Source organism: Gorilla gorilla, chromosome 8 (assembly GCF_029281585.2).
Source record: "Gorilla gorilla gorilla isolate KB3781 chromosome 8, NHGRI_mGorGor1-v2.1_pri, whole genome shotgun sequence".
NCBI classification, from domain to species: Eukaryota; Metazoa; Chordata; class Mammalia; order Primates; family Hominidae; genus Gorilla; species Gorilla gorilla.
This window is the reverse complement of record NC_073232.2, coordinates 32393172-32408469: the sequence shown is the minus strand read 5'-3', so window position 1 is coordinate 32408469 and position 15298 is coordinate 32393172. Positions and strand designations below refer to the sequence as shown.

The following is a 15298-nucleotide window of genomic DNA, read 5'->3' as shown; positions in this document are numbered from 1 at the left end:
TGCTCCCGGTATACAGGCAATACCACTGAGTTCAGAGATGTTTTGTAACTCTAAAATAGTTTATTATGTTTCTCCTCATTTTATAACTGATAACTAAGAGGTTTGCATATATACTCTCTCTCTCTGTGTGTGTGTGTGTGTGTGTGTGTTTTGTTTGTTTTTGGGATCTTGTTCTGTCACTCAGGTTGGATTGTAGTGGTGTGATCATGACTCACTGCAGCCTCTATCTTCCGGACTCAAGCAATTCTCCCATCTCAGCATCCTGAATAACCAGGAATACAGGTGTGCACCACCACGCCCTGCTAATTTTTTTATTTTTTTGTAGAGATGAGGTCTGAGTTGCCCAGGTTGGTCTTGAACTCCTGGGCTCAAGTGATTCTTCTGCCTTGGCCTCCTAAAGTGCTGAGATTACAGGTGTGAGCCACCGTGCCCAGCCTTAATAAATTTCTAAATCCACAGGCATAATAAAAGTGAAAATGGAGATTGACTTGCTGACACATTGGTGTCAGTGTTGCTGAAGCTTGCGCTTTAACAGCAGTTCCCATCAGGAGCCCAGGATGATAGAAATGAAGATTTAGAGCTATTTTTAATATTTTAAAAAGATGAATGAAACCATAGTTTCATAAGGTTACACAAACTAGTTAAATACCAATTCCTTTGCTTGGAGTATGTTAACAGTGTGGTTATCACACCGGTAATTCACTATGAGCTCTCCAGAAAGGCATTCGTTCATCTTTCTTGGGACAATGCTCAGTGTGTACCAAGCATATGGTAGGGAGTAAACAGTTATTTCACGCAGTGACTGCATGCCAACAGACACTCTCATTGGCTGCTGATAACATCATAGAGACTTCTGGGATTTATTAGATCAACCAGATGGTTAGAGTGATATGACACGCTAGAGTTTTAACAACCCAAGTTTTATCAGTTTAACACACAATTAACGTCATACATAAGTACAGAGAGTCTGTTAAATTTTAGTGGGCAATAATGGTTGTGAATGGTCCTAAAGTGCCTGTATATTACTTACATCCTTGCTTGTTGGTATCAACTAACATTTTTGTTCATTAGCAGGACATTAGAACAATGACACTGATATGTGCAATTTTAACAATATTTATTTATTTATTTTGAAACCGACTTATGAGACTGGCTAATTTGTGTGTGTGTGTGTGTGTGTGTGTGTGTGTGTATTTTTGGTAGAGATGGGGTTTCACCATGTTCCCAAAGCTGGTCTCAAACTCCGGGGCCCAAGCAATCCACCTGCTTCAGCCTCTTAAAGTTCTAGGATTATGGGCGTGAGCCACCGCGCCCAGTCTGATATGTGCAATTTTTCTATTGTTAAACTTTTGATAAGGTATAAAAGATGACACATTGAGTGCAGGGTACTCTGCCTGGGTGATGGGTGCACCAGAATCTCAGAAATCACCACTAAATAACTTAATCATGTAACCAAACACCACCTGTTCCTCAAAAACCTATTAAAATAAAAAAGAAAGAAAGAATAAAGGGAAAAAAGCAATTAAAAAGCTTTTGATAATTATTTTTACCTGATAAATGGATGGCTTGATTTTGCAAGAGAAAAAAGAGATACACAATTGAAAGAAATGCCTTCCCAATACATACATTTTAGCCAGAAGAATTTTTCAAAGGAGTCCAATTCACTGGGAAAGCTAATGAAAGGACTTTCCATCAAGGTCGGAAAAGGAGCCTTTGGTGGTGAAAGGTGGTAAAAATCCAGGGGTAGAAGGAAAAAAAAATACATACACACACACACACACACACACACACGTATATATAAGCATATGCTCTCTCTTTATATATAGCATATAAATACACACACACACACACACACACACAAACACAGAAAATACCATTCCCCTTTAGTCCCTTCCTCTCTACCCCTATCTGTCTCATTTCTCCAGCCTAACTGCAGAGTTGAATGCAGCTTTACCAGGGTTCTCTGAAACTCAAGCATAACAAATAAAGAGAAATCTTGTTTCCTGTGGCCATTACTCAAGGTAGGTGGAGGGGTCCTAAGAGTCGGAAAAAGGTGATGGGATACTGGCAAGGCAGGACTCTGGCATTCCTGGGTCCTCTCACCAAATACCTTCAAAATTTCTTTTTTAAGCATCAAATATACTTTGCATTTCTCTTTAAATCTCTAAATTCTGAAATACTGAGCCTTAACTTTCAAACCAGGAGGTGGCTTAAACAATTTGGGGGAAAAGGAATCTGCTTTGAGAATAGAATGCCAGTTTATTTTCTTCTCCTTTCTTTTTTTAAGTTAAAAACAATTCTTTTTTGTAGAGATAAGGTATCACTATGTTGCCCAGGCTAGTCTCAAACTCCTGGGCTCAAGCAATCCACCTGCTTCTGCCTCCCAAAGTGCTAGGATTACAGGCATGAGCCACCACCCCAGCCTAATTTATATTTATCTATATTTATATTTGTCTATATTTTTGAAAGTTTCCAAATACCAATTTGCAAATACCAAAATATGTAGGTATTGCTTTTGTGGTCAGAGAGCAAAACAAGAAAATTTATTTTTAAAATGATATACTGTAGAACAGGGAAATAGGCAAACATCTTCACAGCAGTTTGGGAACAGGTGAAATCCAAACTTTGGAGGCCAAATTGTCATGGCCACTAACAGTAATGCTACAGTAAGATTAAGTATGGTTTACAAAGTGCTTTTATGTACATTTTCCAGTGTACATTAATAGTTACAAGAGACAAGTTCCTCCCCACAGCAAGATTACTATCTAAATGCTGGCTTCCTGGATATATAAGAGAGATGTGAGGAAACCAGGGAATATGAATTCCCCCTGACATGGTTTGGATTTGTGTCCCCATCCAAATCTCACATGGAATTGTAATCCCCAGTGTTGGAGGAGGGGCCTGGTAGGAGGTGATTGAATCATGGGAGCAGACTCCCCATTGCTGTTCTTGAGATAGTGAGTCTCACTAGATCTGGTTGTTTAAAAGTGTGCGGCACCTTCCACTTTGCCCTCTTCCTCCTTCTCAAGCTGTGTAAGATGTGCGAGCTTCCCCTTCATCTTCCGCCATGATTGTAAGTTTCCTGACGACTCCCCAGTCATGCTTGCTGTACAGCTTGTGGAACTGTGAGTCGATTAAACCTCTGTTTTTTTTTTTTAATTACCCAGTCTTAGGTAGTTCTTTACAGCAATGCAAGAACAGACTAATACACCCCTCATATTGATTCATTTATTCAGAAAATCTTGAACATTTACCATATCCCAGATAAAGCTATGAACTTTGAATAAAGTAGAGAACAGGATAGACATGGTCTCTGTTCTCTGAAAAGTTACCCGCCAGTTGAGCGGTTGCAAGGAAAAGTAAACAGATAAAATAATTGAAACATCTATTACACGCTATGAGGAGGTAGTTCCCTCCAGCCAAAGACCACCAGGAACACACCTGTAGTTAAAGATGTTGGATTATTGCTCATTGCATCAAGAACACACACCATATAGAATTGTGGGTTGTGTCAGTAAGAGGGTGTTAGAAAGAATCTGGTTGGAAGAAGCGAGCTGAATGATTTTGGAGGAAGGCCTAAGGTCATGGTGACTTGCCCTAAGTTAGATAACTGTCAGAAAGAGGGGACAATTCTATGATTGGGTATAGAAGCGGCAGTCACTCATTTTTATTTATTTCATTTTATTGTTATTATTTTTAGAGTCAGGGTCTTGCTCTGTCACCCAGGCTGCTGTGCAGTGGTGTGATCATAACTCACTGTGGCCTCAAAGTCCTAGGCTCAAGCAATCCTCCCATCTCAGCCTCCTGAGTAGCTGGGACCACAGGCACCATTCCCGGCTGCAGTCAGTCAGTTAACAAGAGAGGAGAAAAAGTCTGGTATTTTGTGGGTCGTACAGTGGACTTGCTTTTGTAAGTGCTTAAACAAACTTACGAAATAGGCTTGTTATGTCTCATTCTGTCATGGTCTCAGGATAACCTTGTCAGAGTTTGCTTTCTGTGAGATCATCTATGTCTAAGAGCAGGGAAACAGAGCCCAGCTGTTGCTGCCAGGACACCTTCTGAAAGCCAGGGGCTTCTCTTTGTGTAAAGTTCCTCTCTTACAGCTGATGCTAATTTTTTTTTTTTTTTTTTTTTTGAGACAGGATCTCATCCTGTCACCCAGGCTGGAGTGCAGTGGCGCTATTGCAGCTCACAGCAGCCTCAATCTCCAAAACTGAAGGGATCCTCTCATCTCAGCCCCACAAGTAGCTGGGACTGCAGACATGCACCACCACACCCAGCTAATTTTTGTGTTTTTGATAGAGGCAGAATCTCACTATGTTGTCCATGCTGGTTTCGAACTCCTGGGCTCAAGAGATCCTCCTGCCTCGGCCTCCCAAAATGCTGGGATTACAGACATGATCCACCACTCCCAGTCCTATTTTATGTTATTTTTTCCTGTGATTCAGAATCAGTTGTGGCCAGGCATGATGCCCAGGAGTTCAAGACAAAAAATAATAATAATTAGCCCAGGCTGGTGGCATGTACCTGTGGTCCCAGCTACTCAGGAGGCTGAGGTGGGAGGGTTGCTTGAGCCTGGGAGATGGAGGCTGCAGTGAGCTATGATTGCACCACTGCATTCCAGTGTGGGCAATAGAGCAAGACCCTGTCACAAAAAATAAATAAATAAATAAATAAAACGAAAGCAACAACAACGAAAAAAAACACAAATAAAGTAAATGAAATAAAGTCCTTCTCTCTCAGCCAAGCTGTGGCATTCCCTTCTGTACCCCGACAAGACAATACTTGCATGTTTAGTGACCGAGCATTTGCTCTATATAAGTAGTCAATAAGTAGTTTTGAGGATCATCTATTTATAGCTAACAGTTACACAGGCCCCAGATGCTCCCAATAAACAGAAGCAAATACCAGTCCTGTGACTATAGATGATGGCAGTTATGATATTGGCAGCAGTTGGAAATGATGGTTTTGAAAACAGTGAAAAAATCATGAAGTATGTTCTGTTTTTTTCATCGCCTCACCCTACCTGAATTCACTGCCTGCAGCTTTCTATTGTAATTCGAAACAACTATATTAGGAATATGTTTGTGTGCTGTAGATGCTGTCTTGAATACCATGGCAACTGCGTGCTCTTAGTCAAACATTTTGTCTAGATTATACATTTAGAATTTTTTAAATGATATTTAGAAACAATGGGTATATTTCTGTAATAGCTTTAGACATGGAATTCTTGCTCAGAGACACATAAAGTTAAGCTTAAGTGAAAGAAGGGTGGGAGATCAGGAACTGACGATGCTGAGGAGGAAAAGCTTAGTTTCCAATAATGGAAGGCTTGCAAACATTACGTTTTTTCTTGTAATCTCAACACTTTGAGAGGTTGAGGCAGGAAGATCGCTTGAGCCCAGGAGTTCGAGACCAGTCTTGGCAACATAGTGAGACTTCTGCCTCTACAAAAAATAAAAATAAAAAATAAATTAGCCAAGTGTGATAGTACAAGCCTGAAGTTCCAGCTACTAAGGAGGGTGAGGTGGGAGGATCCCTTGAGCTTTGGAGGTCAAGGCTGCAGTGAGCAGAGCTTGCACCACAGCACTCTAGCCTGGGTAACAGAATGAAACTCTGTCTCAAAATATATATATGTATATATTTTATAGGAATGGGGTCTTGCTGTGTTGCCCAGGCTAGTCTCAAACTCCTGAGCTCAAGTGATCCTCTCATCTCAGCCTCCCAAGTAGCTGGAAGTGCAGTTGTGCACTACTGCACCCAGTTCACAATCATCCTCTTGTTGGCAGGTACACTTCCAATGTACACAAGTACAGACGGCAATGGAAAAACAACTGGCCTGTTAGCCAGGAAGCCTGTGAGTCCGGAAGTCCTGCTCAGGCTTCCTGGCTCTGCTACTAAGTGTGTGATCAAGAGTTTTGTGCCTTAGTTTCCCTATCTGGATGATCAAGAAGTTGGTCTAGAGATCTCCAAGGTCCATGCAGCTTTATGCTTGTGAGATGAGGCTTTCTCTTTCTGAGGCCATGCACACTTGAGAGCCCTTCCCTTGTATTTCCTTATACATAGAGCAGGAATTCAAGCTTAGAATTATAACAAACTTTAGTTTAGACTCTGACTCTTCCCACTTATTTGCTATGTGTCCTTGGGGAAAGTTCTTTATTTGTGAAATGGTTCTTATAATAGTAACCACCTCATAGGGTTGTTGGGAGGACTGACATGAGTTTAATATTAGTATCTAGCTCATATGTTATGCGGATTATGTGAGACAATACGCACAAAATTTGTTTAGTACTGTGCTTGGCTCATCAAAAGCAATCAATAAATGTCAACAAATATAAATAACAACCTTAAAGGACATTTTTCCCTTTTGAGCACCTTTGATGTAACACACAGCCAGCCAGCCTTATGGAATTAAAACAGACAATTTTTTAAAAATCTCCTTATGGTAAAGTAATCTTTAATTTAATTTTTTTTTTTTTTGACACAGGATCTCACTATGTTACCCAGGCTGATCTCTAACTCCTGGCCTCAAGCCATCCTCTCGAATCAGCCTCCCAAAGTGCTGGGATTACAGGCATGAGCCACTGGGCCTGACCAAGAAATCTTGGGATACAAAGTGTCCCAAGTAAAATAGTAATGCAGCTGCACATTTCTTGAATAATCATGACACAATTTAATATCTGTTCCCTGGGACTAACTGGTTCATGCCACTAACCCTCACCACACTGGGATTTTTCAGGCCTGGATTTCAGGTTAAGAGGGCTTTCTGTGTAACTATCTAAAAAATACTGTGCGCAGGTCTAAGCCTTTGGAGAGACTTGCCTCTGGTCAGTGAAAGTTTACCTGCCTGCTCCTCCAGCTTTTCACTCTGTATCTTAATCTTATTATTTAGTTTATCTAAAAGGAGCTGTCTCTTAGTATTGCTTTCCTATCTTAAGTGACTTACACACACGGATGCAGTTATATTTGCATGTTTTGGCCTCAGTTGTATACTGCCTATTAATCAGCTATCATAGCGGTAGCTACTAAACCCATATTAACATCAGAGTTACTTCTGATCCCTCTGAATTTAGTTTAAGAAGATGATTTGGGCCGGCCGCGGTGGCTCAAGCCTGTAATCCCAGCACTTTAGGAGGCCGAGGTGGGCAGATCACGAGGTCAGGAGTTCGAGACCAGCCTGACTAACATGGTGAAACCCCATCTCTACTAAAAATACAAAAATTAGCTGGGCCTGGTGGCATGTGCCTGTAATCCCAGCTACTCAAGAGGCTGAGGCAGGAGAATCACTTGAACCCAGGAGGCGGAGGTTGCAGTGAGCCAAGATTGCACCACTGTACTCCAGCCTGGGTGACAGAGGGAGACTCTGTCTCAAAAAAAAAAAAAAAGAAGAAGAAGATGAAGAAGATAGTAGGGCACAGTGGCTCACACCTGTAATCCTGCACTTTGGGAGACCCAGTTGGGAGGATCACTTGAGGCCAAGAATTCGAGACCAGTCTGGGCAACATAATGAGACCCTTATCTCAAAACAATAAAAAATGACAATTAAAAATTAAAATAATTTTAAAAATTAGCTTCGTAATTCCAGCTATTAGGGATGGTGAGGCAGGAGGATCGCTTGAGGCCAGGAACTCTTGGCTGCAGTGAGCTATGATTTCACCACTGCACTCCAGCCTGGGCAACCTGTGAGTGAGACTCTATCTCAATTAAAAAAGAAAAAAAAAGACAATTAGAAATGTGCTATGTACATATATATCCAGACACAAAATTGTAAGTAATCATTAAAAATTTAAACATTTTAAACTTGGCATAGTGGTACATACCTATAGTTCCAGCTACTTGAGGGGCTGAGGCAGGAGGATGCTTGAGCCCAGAAGCTCAAGGATGTGCTTGAGCTTGATGTGCTTGAGCCCAGAAGCTCAAGCCTGTGAATAACCATGGCACTCCAGCCTGGGCAACATAGCAAGACCCTGCCTCTGATTTAAGTAAGAAATAAGTATCCTAAGTGATAGTCCTTCATAACCCCATCCACAGACAATATCCCTATTAATGTCTTCTAAATTTTCTCTCTACATGTTCTATACATGTGTCTTCATTGAAATGGAATAATAATTAAAATCATTTGAATAATTTGTCATTGGTTTCTTTTGTAATTTTATTTTATTTTATTATTTTTTATTTTTTAGAATCTAGGTCTTTTTCTGTCACTCAGTTGGAGTGAGTGGTGCCATCACAGCTCACTGCAGCCTCAATCTCCTCGGCTCTAGTGATCCTCCCACTTCAGCCTTTTATGTTTTTGTAGAGACAAGGTCTCACTCTGATGTCCAGGCTGGCCTCGAATTCCTGAACTCAAGTGATCCTGCTTTTTTGGCTTCCTGAAGTGCTGGGATTAGAGGCTTTGTAATTTTAAATTAAATGTGTAATAGTAAAAAATTGTGTGATTCATATTTTGATAGTTATATTTCCAACTGGCATATAGACATTCTAAGAGTCCTCCAGAGCTGGGACTGCAGCTGTCTTGATCATCAGTATGTCCCCAGAACCCAGCCCTCCACCTACTACACAGCAGGTACTCAATAAATATATGTCAGCTGAATGTTGAGTGTATGAATGACTAAATAACAAAAATGCTACAGACTTCTCAGTGTATTTCTGGGATAATTCTTATTATTATTATCATTATTTTCAATGACTTCACTTCCAATGATATGAAATAATTCTTAAGTAAAGTTGCTTGATCAAATTCATGAACATTTTACATTTTTATAGATAGCTTCAAATTGATCTGCAAAGAGTTTATACTAATTTGTACTCCATCAACAATGAATTAGAGAGCCTATTTTCCCACACTTTCCAAAAAATGTGGAATTTTACAACAAAATACATATGACTAAAGAGAGGATTATTTTAAAAGTTGATTTATTACATCTCTGTAATTGTGAGGAGGAGAGAAATGTTATTTTTGTTTTTGGGGGCAAAGTTGGGAAAGATAAAATAGAGTCCCCTTTAAATGAGAGATTTAGGTCTATTGGACTTGACTTTGCAAAATTTTCAAAAATAATTTGATCTTGGATGTAGCTGAAATATGGATTGTCATATGTATATGATATACAGTTGCAATTGCTCAATTTTTTCCTCAAAAAACTTAAATTACATAGTAAATGTTTAAAACTCTTTGTGGAAGTATAACACAATACAGAAAAGGGCATATATTATAAGTCTTTGGTCCAGTAAATTTTCACAAACTGAATATATTTATGGAGCTAGCACCCAGATCAAGAAACTGAATATTCTTAGTACCCCAGAAGCCCACTGAATAAGTTCTCATTTATACAGGTGTCTGTCTCGATTATGTCCGAAAATTGATTGTATGTAGAGCAGTAATAATAGTAATATACATTTTCTATTAATATATTTAAGTCATATTTGTATATAGTTACATATGTATTGCGTAGGGATTCTTATTGAAGTTTTTCTGTGGAATTCCTCTCATCGTTATACAACGTGTTTTAAAGACAGGTCAATAGAAATACATAGAAGATCCCTCACGTCATGCATAGCTAAAATTAAAATCACTGATTACCCTGCGCATTCTTAGAGGTTTCCAGATAGCGCTGAACACCAACCATGCAAGTCATAGAAACAGCTGAGGACTCTGTGTAACACTCAGTGACGAGGGTGATTCAGACCCATGGCTATTATTAGAGCAAGCAAGTGCTAGATGTGTAAACAGACTACTAAATAATGCCCTTGGAAGAGGGTAAGAAAGTGAATCTGAGTATCTGGCCCTTAATCTCTCCAAACTGTACCAGTCCAAATCCAAATGTCACGTCAGTCCCTATTCCCGCTGCTCTTGGCCTTGGACTCTGCATGTCTGCTGCCAGGACAGAGTCAAGCTCCATGTGGCTGTGTCTATGAGTGACCTGGACTCACCTCTCTTCGTCAAGTGCTCCTCCAGGAAGAAAGGGAGAGATGTGTGTGACGGTCAAGAAACAGTCCAGAGACTCCAGTAGGCACATTTCTCAGATCTTTTGTCACATTTTACTGTGACTTCAACTGAAATTGTTGTCTTATTGGGCTTTTTTAAAAGTGCCAGAGATCCTTTGGTAGTTCATAAGCGCGATGACTGGGTATTCCTGCATATGTGTGAGATGTGCCACCCTGGCAGGTGTGGTGGCTCCCACCTGTAATCCCTGCACTGTGGGAAGCTGAGACAGGAGGATGGCTTAAGCCCAGGAGTTTGAGCCCAGCCTCAGCAACAAAGTGAGAACTTGTCTCTACAAAGAATATAAAAATTAGCCAGACATGATGGTGTGCACCTGTGGTCCCAGCTATATAGAAGGCAGATGTGGGAGGATCCCTTGACCCAGGAGGTGGAGGCTGCAGTGAGCCATGATCTCACCACTGTACTCCAGCCTGGACAATAGAGCTAGACTCTGTCAAAAAAAAAAAAAAAGAAAGAAATCTGCCACCCTTGAACCTCATTATGACATCAGCACATTACCTGTCTGACATGAAGAAAAGAAAAAAAAGTGCCAGAAACAACACAATAATTGTATGATTTTGTGTGGGTGATAATTACATTTTACATTTGAAGGCCCAAGTCTGAAAGGTGAGCACCAGCCATATAAATGGAATCAAAGCAGAAGTTAACACAACTCTCTCCAGTGAAAATGAAATCAGTTGCCCAATGAGACAAACTGGTATAATATGAAATACATTTGGGCTTTGTCCCCACTTCCTGACATGGAGCTCCTAAATCCCTTGTAATTGCCCAAGTGATAATGGTGATAGGAGCATCTTCTGTTATAATATTTGGTTATTATACAAAGTTGTTGAACACCTCAGAATTTCCTGAGAGATAGGAAATTCACCACTGCTGGGTTTTTGTTTTTTGTTTGTTTGTTTGTTTGTTTTGAGACAGGGTCTTGCTCTGCCACCCAGGCAGCAGTTTGACACAAACTGCTCACTGCAGCCTCGAACTCCCAGGCTTAAGTGATCCTCCCACCTCAACCTCTTGGGTAGCTGGGACTACAGGTGCACATCACCACACATGGCTAATTTTTTTTTTTTTTTTTTAAGAGACAAGGTCTCACCACGTTGCCCAGGCTGGTCTTGAACTCCTGGGCTCAAGTGATCCTCTCACCTCGGCCTCCCATAATACTGGGGTTACAGGCGTAAGCCACTTGGCCTGGCCCCACAAGCACTTTTTATCACACCTGAGTTTATGATAATGAGGTGACTTATGGCGGGGTCCCTAGATAACTTCAAGATGGGGCCAACCAGTTGCTAGAAAGAACAAGTGATTAGAGGACTAAAGTATCAGAACATTCAGCCGCACCCACCAACCTTCAAGTATCAGAACATTCAGCCCCTCCCACCAACCTTAAAGTATCAGAACATTCAGCCCCTCCCATCCACCTCCAGGGAAAGGGTCGTCAGAGGCACTGGAGATTAAACTCTGTAAAAACTCTGGACAATGGAAGCTCTGCTCTCCCTCCTCCAAAACTCACCCTCTGCATCTCTTCATCTGTATGCTTGGTAATATCCTTTATAATAAACTGGTAAACCTAAGTATTTCTCTGAGTTCTGGGAGCTGTCCTAGCAAATTAGTTGAACCCAAGTGGGGACTGTTGGAGCTCTGGTTTGTGGCTAGTAAGTCAGAATGGGTGGCCTGGACTTGAGATTGGGATCTAAAGTCTTTGTGGACTGAGACCTCAGGTAGATAGTGTCAGAATTGAATTGAATTACAGGACACCCAGTTGGTTGGTGTGTAGGGAAAAACCTACACCTGGTCACAGAAGTGTGTTCTGCGTTCTATCTTTCATTGAACATGTGAGTAGAAGGGAAAAAAATATTTGTTTTTCCCTTAATACAGAAAAATTTTTAAAAATAATTCTAAATGTACCAAATAATTACAAATATCGCTTTTTTTTTCTTTTGAGACAGAGTCTCATTCTATCTCCCAAGCTGGAGTGCAGTGGTGTGATAACAGCTTACTGCAACCTGAACTCTCAGGCTCACGCAATCTTCCCACCTCAGCCTGCCCTGAGGAGCTGGGACCACAGGCAGGTGCCACCACACCGGGCTAATAAAATTTCACTTTCATTTGGCAACATTCAGAATCTCAGTAAATTAGAGAAATCGTTTAAAATAGAATGAAGTTCAATGTAAGTTTGAGGCACAGCACTTGGAGAAAATCATCAACTTGCTGGGTGATATTTTTGTGTATTTTTCTCATTTTATCCTTATAATGGTACAATGATTTAGTTACTACTATTACTGCCGTCTTATAACTGAGGATGCTGAGATAAGTGACTACCCCTCATGACCCACCTGGTCGGGGATGAAGGGAGGAGAGCACCCTGGTCTCTTTGACTCCAAAGTTTGTTCTCCTAAATAGTATGTTCTATGAAATGACCACATATTCCTTCAGCTCAATGATTCTAGAATCTTTAGCCTAAAATGTGAATATGGAAATAGGTCAAAGCCAGAAGTGGATTTAAATGCCACTTTCATGGATTCCTGCTGTATACCAGGCATGGTACCAAATGTGCCTCAAGGATGTCATCTTTTTTTTCTTTTTCTTTTTCTTTTTCTTTTTTTTTGCAGACAGCATCTTGCTATGTTGTAGGTTGCCCGGGCTGGTCTTGAACTCCTGGTCTCAAGGGGATCCTTCCACCTCAATTCCCAAAGCATTGGGATTACAGGTGTGAGCTGCCACGCCCAACCAAGGATGTTCTCACTTAATCCTGTTACAACCAGTTTTCTGATGAGTCTTAGAGAGGTGAAGAAGCTTGCCCGAGATCAAGCAGGTAAGAGGCGTGGAGGTGGGGTTTGGCAGCAGGTCTGTCAGTCAGACTAGAGACTACAGTGCTTCCTCAAGGGGACTTCTAAACAGATGAGACATATCAGAAAAGTAACACTCTAGCTTCTGTCTTTGTTTTAAGGATAATCCTTAGGCATCTTGGAGGCACATGGTTCTGTTTGATCAATTACATGACTGCCCCTGTTATTTGTGGGCCCAAGGCACAGGTATGGGTGGAGGCCCACACACCAAATGACTAAATGTATAAATACAAACCAAGCTAACATGCTGCTAAATAGATTATGTTCGATCTTTCTACCTAGATAAACATATCTTTAGGATGGGTGGAAGGCCAGGTTTCAGTTTCTAATTCTTCGACTCCTTAGCATGACAAGCCAGGGGGTGACGACATGAGGCACTCCTCTTCCTCTGCAATGATGGATCGTGTGCTGCGCCCCCAGCCCTCCAGCCTGCAGGAGCTCTGGGCTGTACATCACCCTCCAGGGTCTTGGGTGCGTGCCTGGCTGCACCATCTACTCTTAAGAAGAAGGCCCCCAGGAAAGAGCTGGAGCAAGGCCTGTAAATCAACCTGAGGCCATTTGGCAGGGAAGTCAAGGGTGCTGCGTACTTTGAAGCTTGATCTAGACAGGGGCTGTGTGACTGTTGGGTAGGCATGGCACCTGGGCTGCATCTCCCCATCCAGAGGCTACAGTGGAGGAAATTCAGCGTAAGGCCCCGCTATGCTCAGGGCTGCTCCTGCTGGGCCTATAGGCCCAAAGTACTGCTTGTGGTGCAGAGCCAAATTCAAAGAAGCATCCTTGGCTGGGTGCAGTGGCTCATGCCTATAATCCCAAGCACTTTGGGAAGTCAGGTGGGTGGATCACCTAAGGTCAGGGCTTTGAGACCAGCCTGGTCAACATGGTGAAATCCCATCTCTATAAAAATACAACAAAAATTAGCCAGATGTGATGGTGGACAACTGTAATCCCAGCTACTCAGGAGGCTGAGGCACAAGAATCGCTTGAACGCAGGAGGTGGAGGTTGCAGTGAGCCGAGATCGCACCACTGCACTCCAGCCTAGGTGACAGAGTGAGACTCTGTCTCAAAAACAAACAAACAAACAAAAACAGAAAAAAACCCAAACAAACAAAAAAACAAAGCGGCATCCTTGAAACAACCAATATTAGTTTGTTTTTTGCTTTTTGTTATGTTTTTGTTTGTTTGTTTTTGAGACAGGGTCTTGCTGTTACCCAGGCTGGAGTGCAGTGACACTATCACAGCTCACTGCAACCTAGACCTCCTGAGCTCGAGCAATCTTCCCATTTCAGCTTCCGGAGTAACTGAGACCACACGTGTGTACCACCACACCTAGCTAATTTTATTTTATTTTATTGTAGAGACGGAGTCTCCCTATGTTTCCCAGGCTGGTCTCAAATGCTTGACCTCAAGCGATCTTCGCGCCTCAGCTTCCCAAAGTGCTGGGATTACACATGTGAGCCCCCATGGCGGCCGCCAATATTAGTTTTTAAAACTATTTCCTGTCTTTTAACTTTGCCTAGGTTCTAAAACATTCAAAGTTATCCATTGCTGGCTGGGTGTGGTGACTCATGCCTGTAATCCCAGCACTTTGAGAGGCTGAGGTGGGAGGATCACTTGAGGCCAGGAGCTCCAGACCAGCCTGGGCAACGTAGTGAGACCCCATCCCTACACAAAAATTTTAAAAACTAACTGAGTGTTGTGGCTTGCACTTGTAGTCCCAGCTACTCAGGATGCTAAGGCAGAAGAGCTACTTGAACTCAGGAGTTCAAGACAGCAGTGAGCTTGATCACGCCACTGTACTCAATGTGGGCAACAGAATTAAAGCCTATCTCTAAAAATAAAATAAAATAAAATAAAAATTTTAAAAAGTTATCCAGTAAATATATCCCAGAAATAATTCTTCAATCCTCCTCTTTTCACAATTTTCTACCATCTCACTGGCTCCAAAGGCCCTCTGACCACACATACCCCCTAATCAAGAAAGACAGTCTCTCTCTGCAATACCCAGGTCAATTTCTCTGGCCTCCCTACTTCCTTCCTCCTTCCTTCCCTTTCTTTCTTTCTTTTTTTTTCTCACTTCCTTTTTTTCTCCAGCTTTTAATTATGTGAACCCGTTTAGCTCTCCTTAAAAAAAATTCCTTGTTCCTCTTCCAGCCTAGGTTTCATGTATTCTTAGATTTTTGCATCACAGATATTTTTAACCAAGGAAAAGAGGAGCACTTAGGGATGAGGGTGGGCAGGGGTGTTAAGAGAAGGTGAGTGGGCAATGAGTAGATTCCCTGGGTTGGGAGACTGGGTGCATAGAGAGTTGATATGATAAGAAAGACCAGATGCCTTGGCTGGAACCTAAAACAAACAAACAAAAAAAAAAAAACCTGTGAAAATGAGAGTCAGGTAGGCACCAAATAAATTGAATATATTTTACCTTTTATTTGTTTGTTTGTTTGTTTGTTT

The 15298-nt window shown here is 41.5% G+C and overlaps 1 pseudogene; it reads left to right on the top strand.

Annotated features, from left to right (window-relative positions):
* The first annotated feature begins 10095 nt into the window (after positions 1 to 10095).
* LOC115936150 (uncharacterized) lies at positions 10096 to 10165 on the top strand (annotated as a pseudogene).
* Positions 10166 to 15298: the final 5133 nt, after the last annotated feature.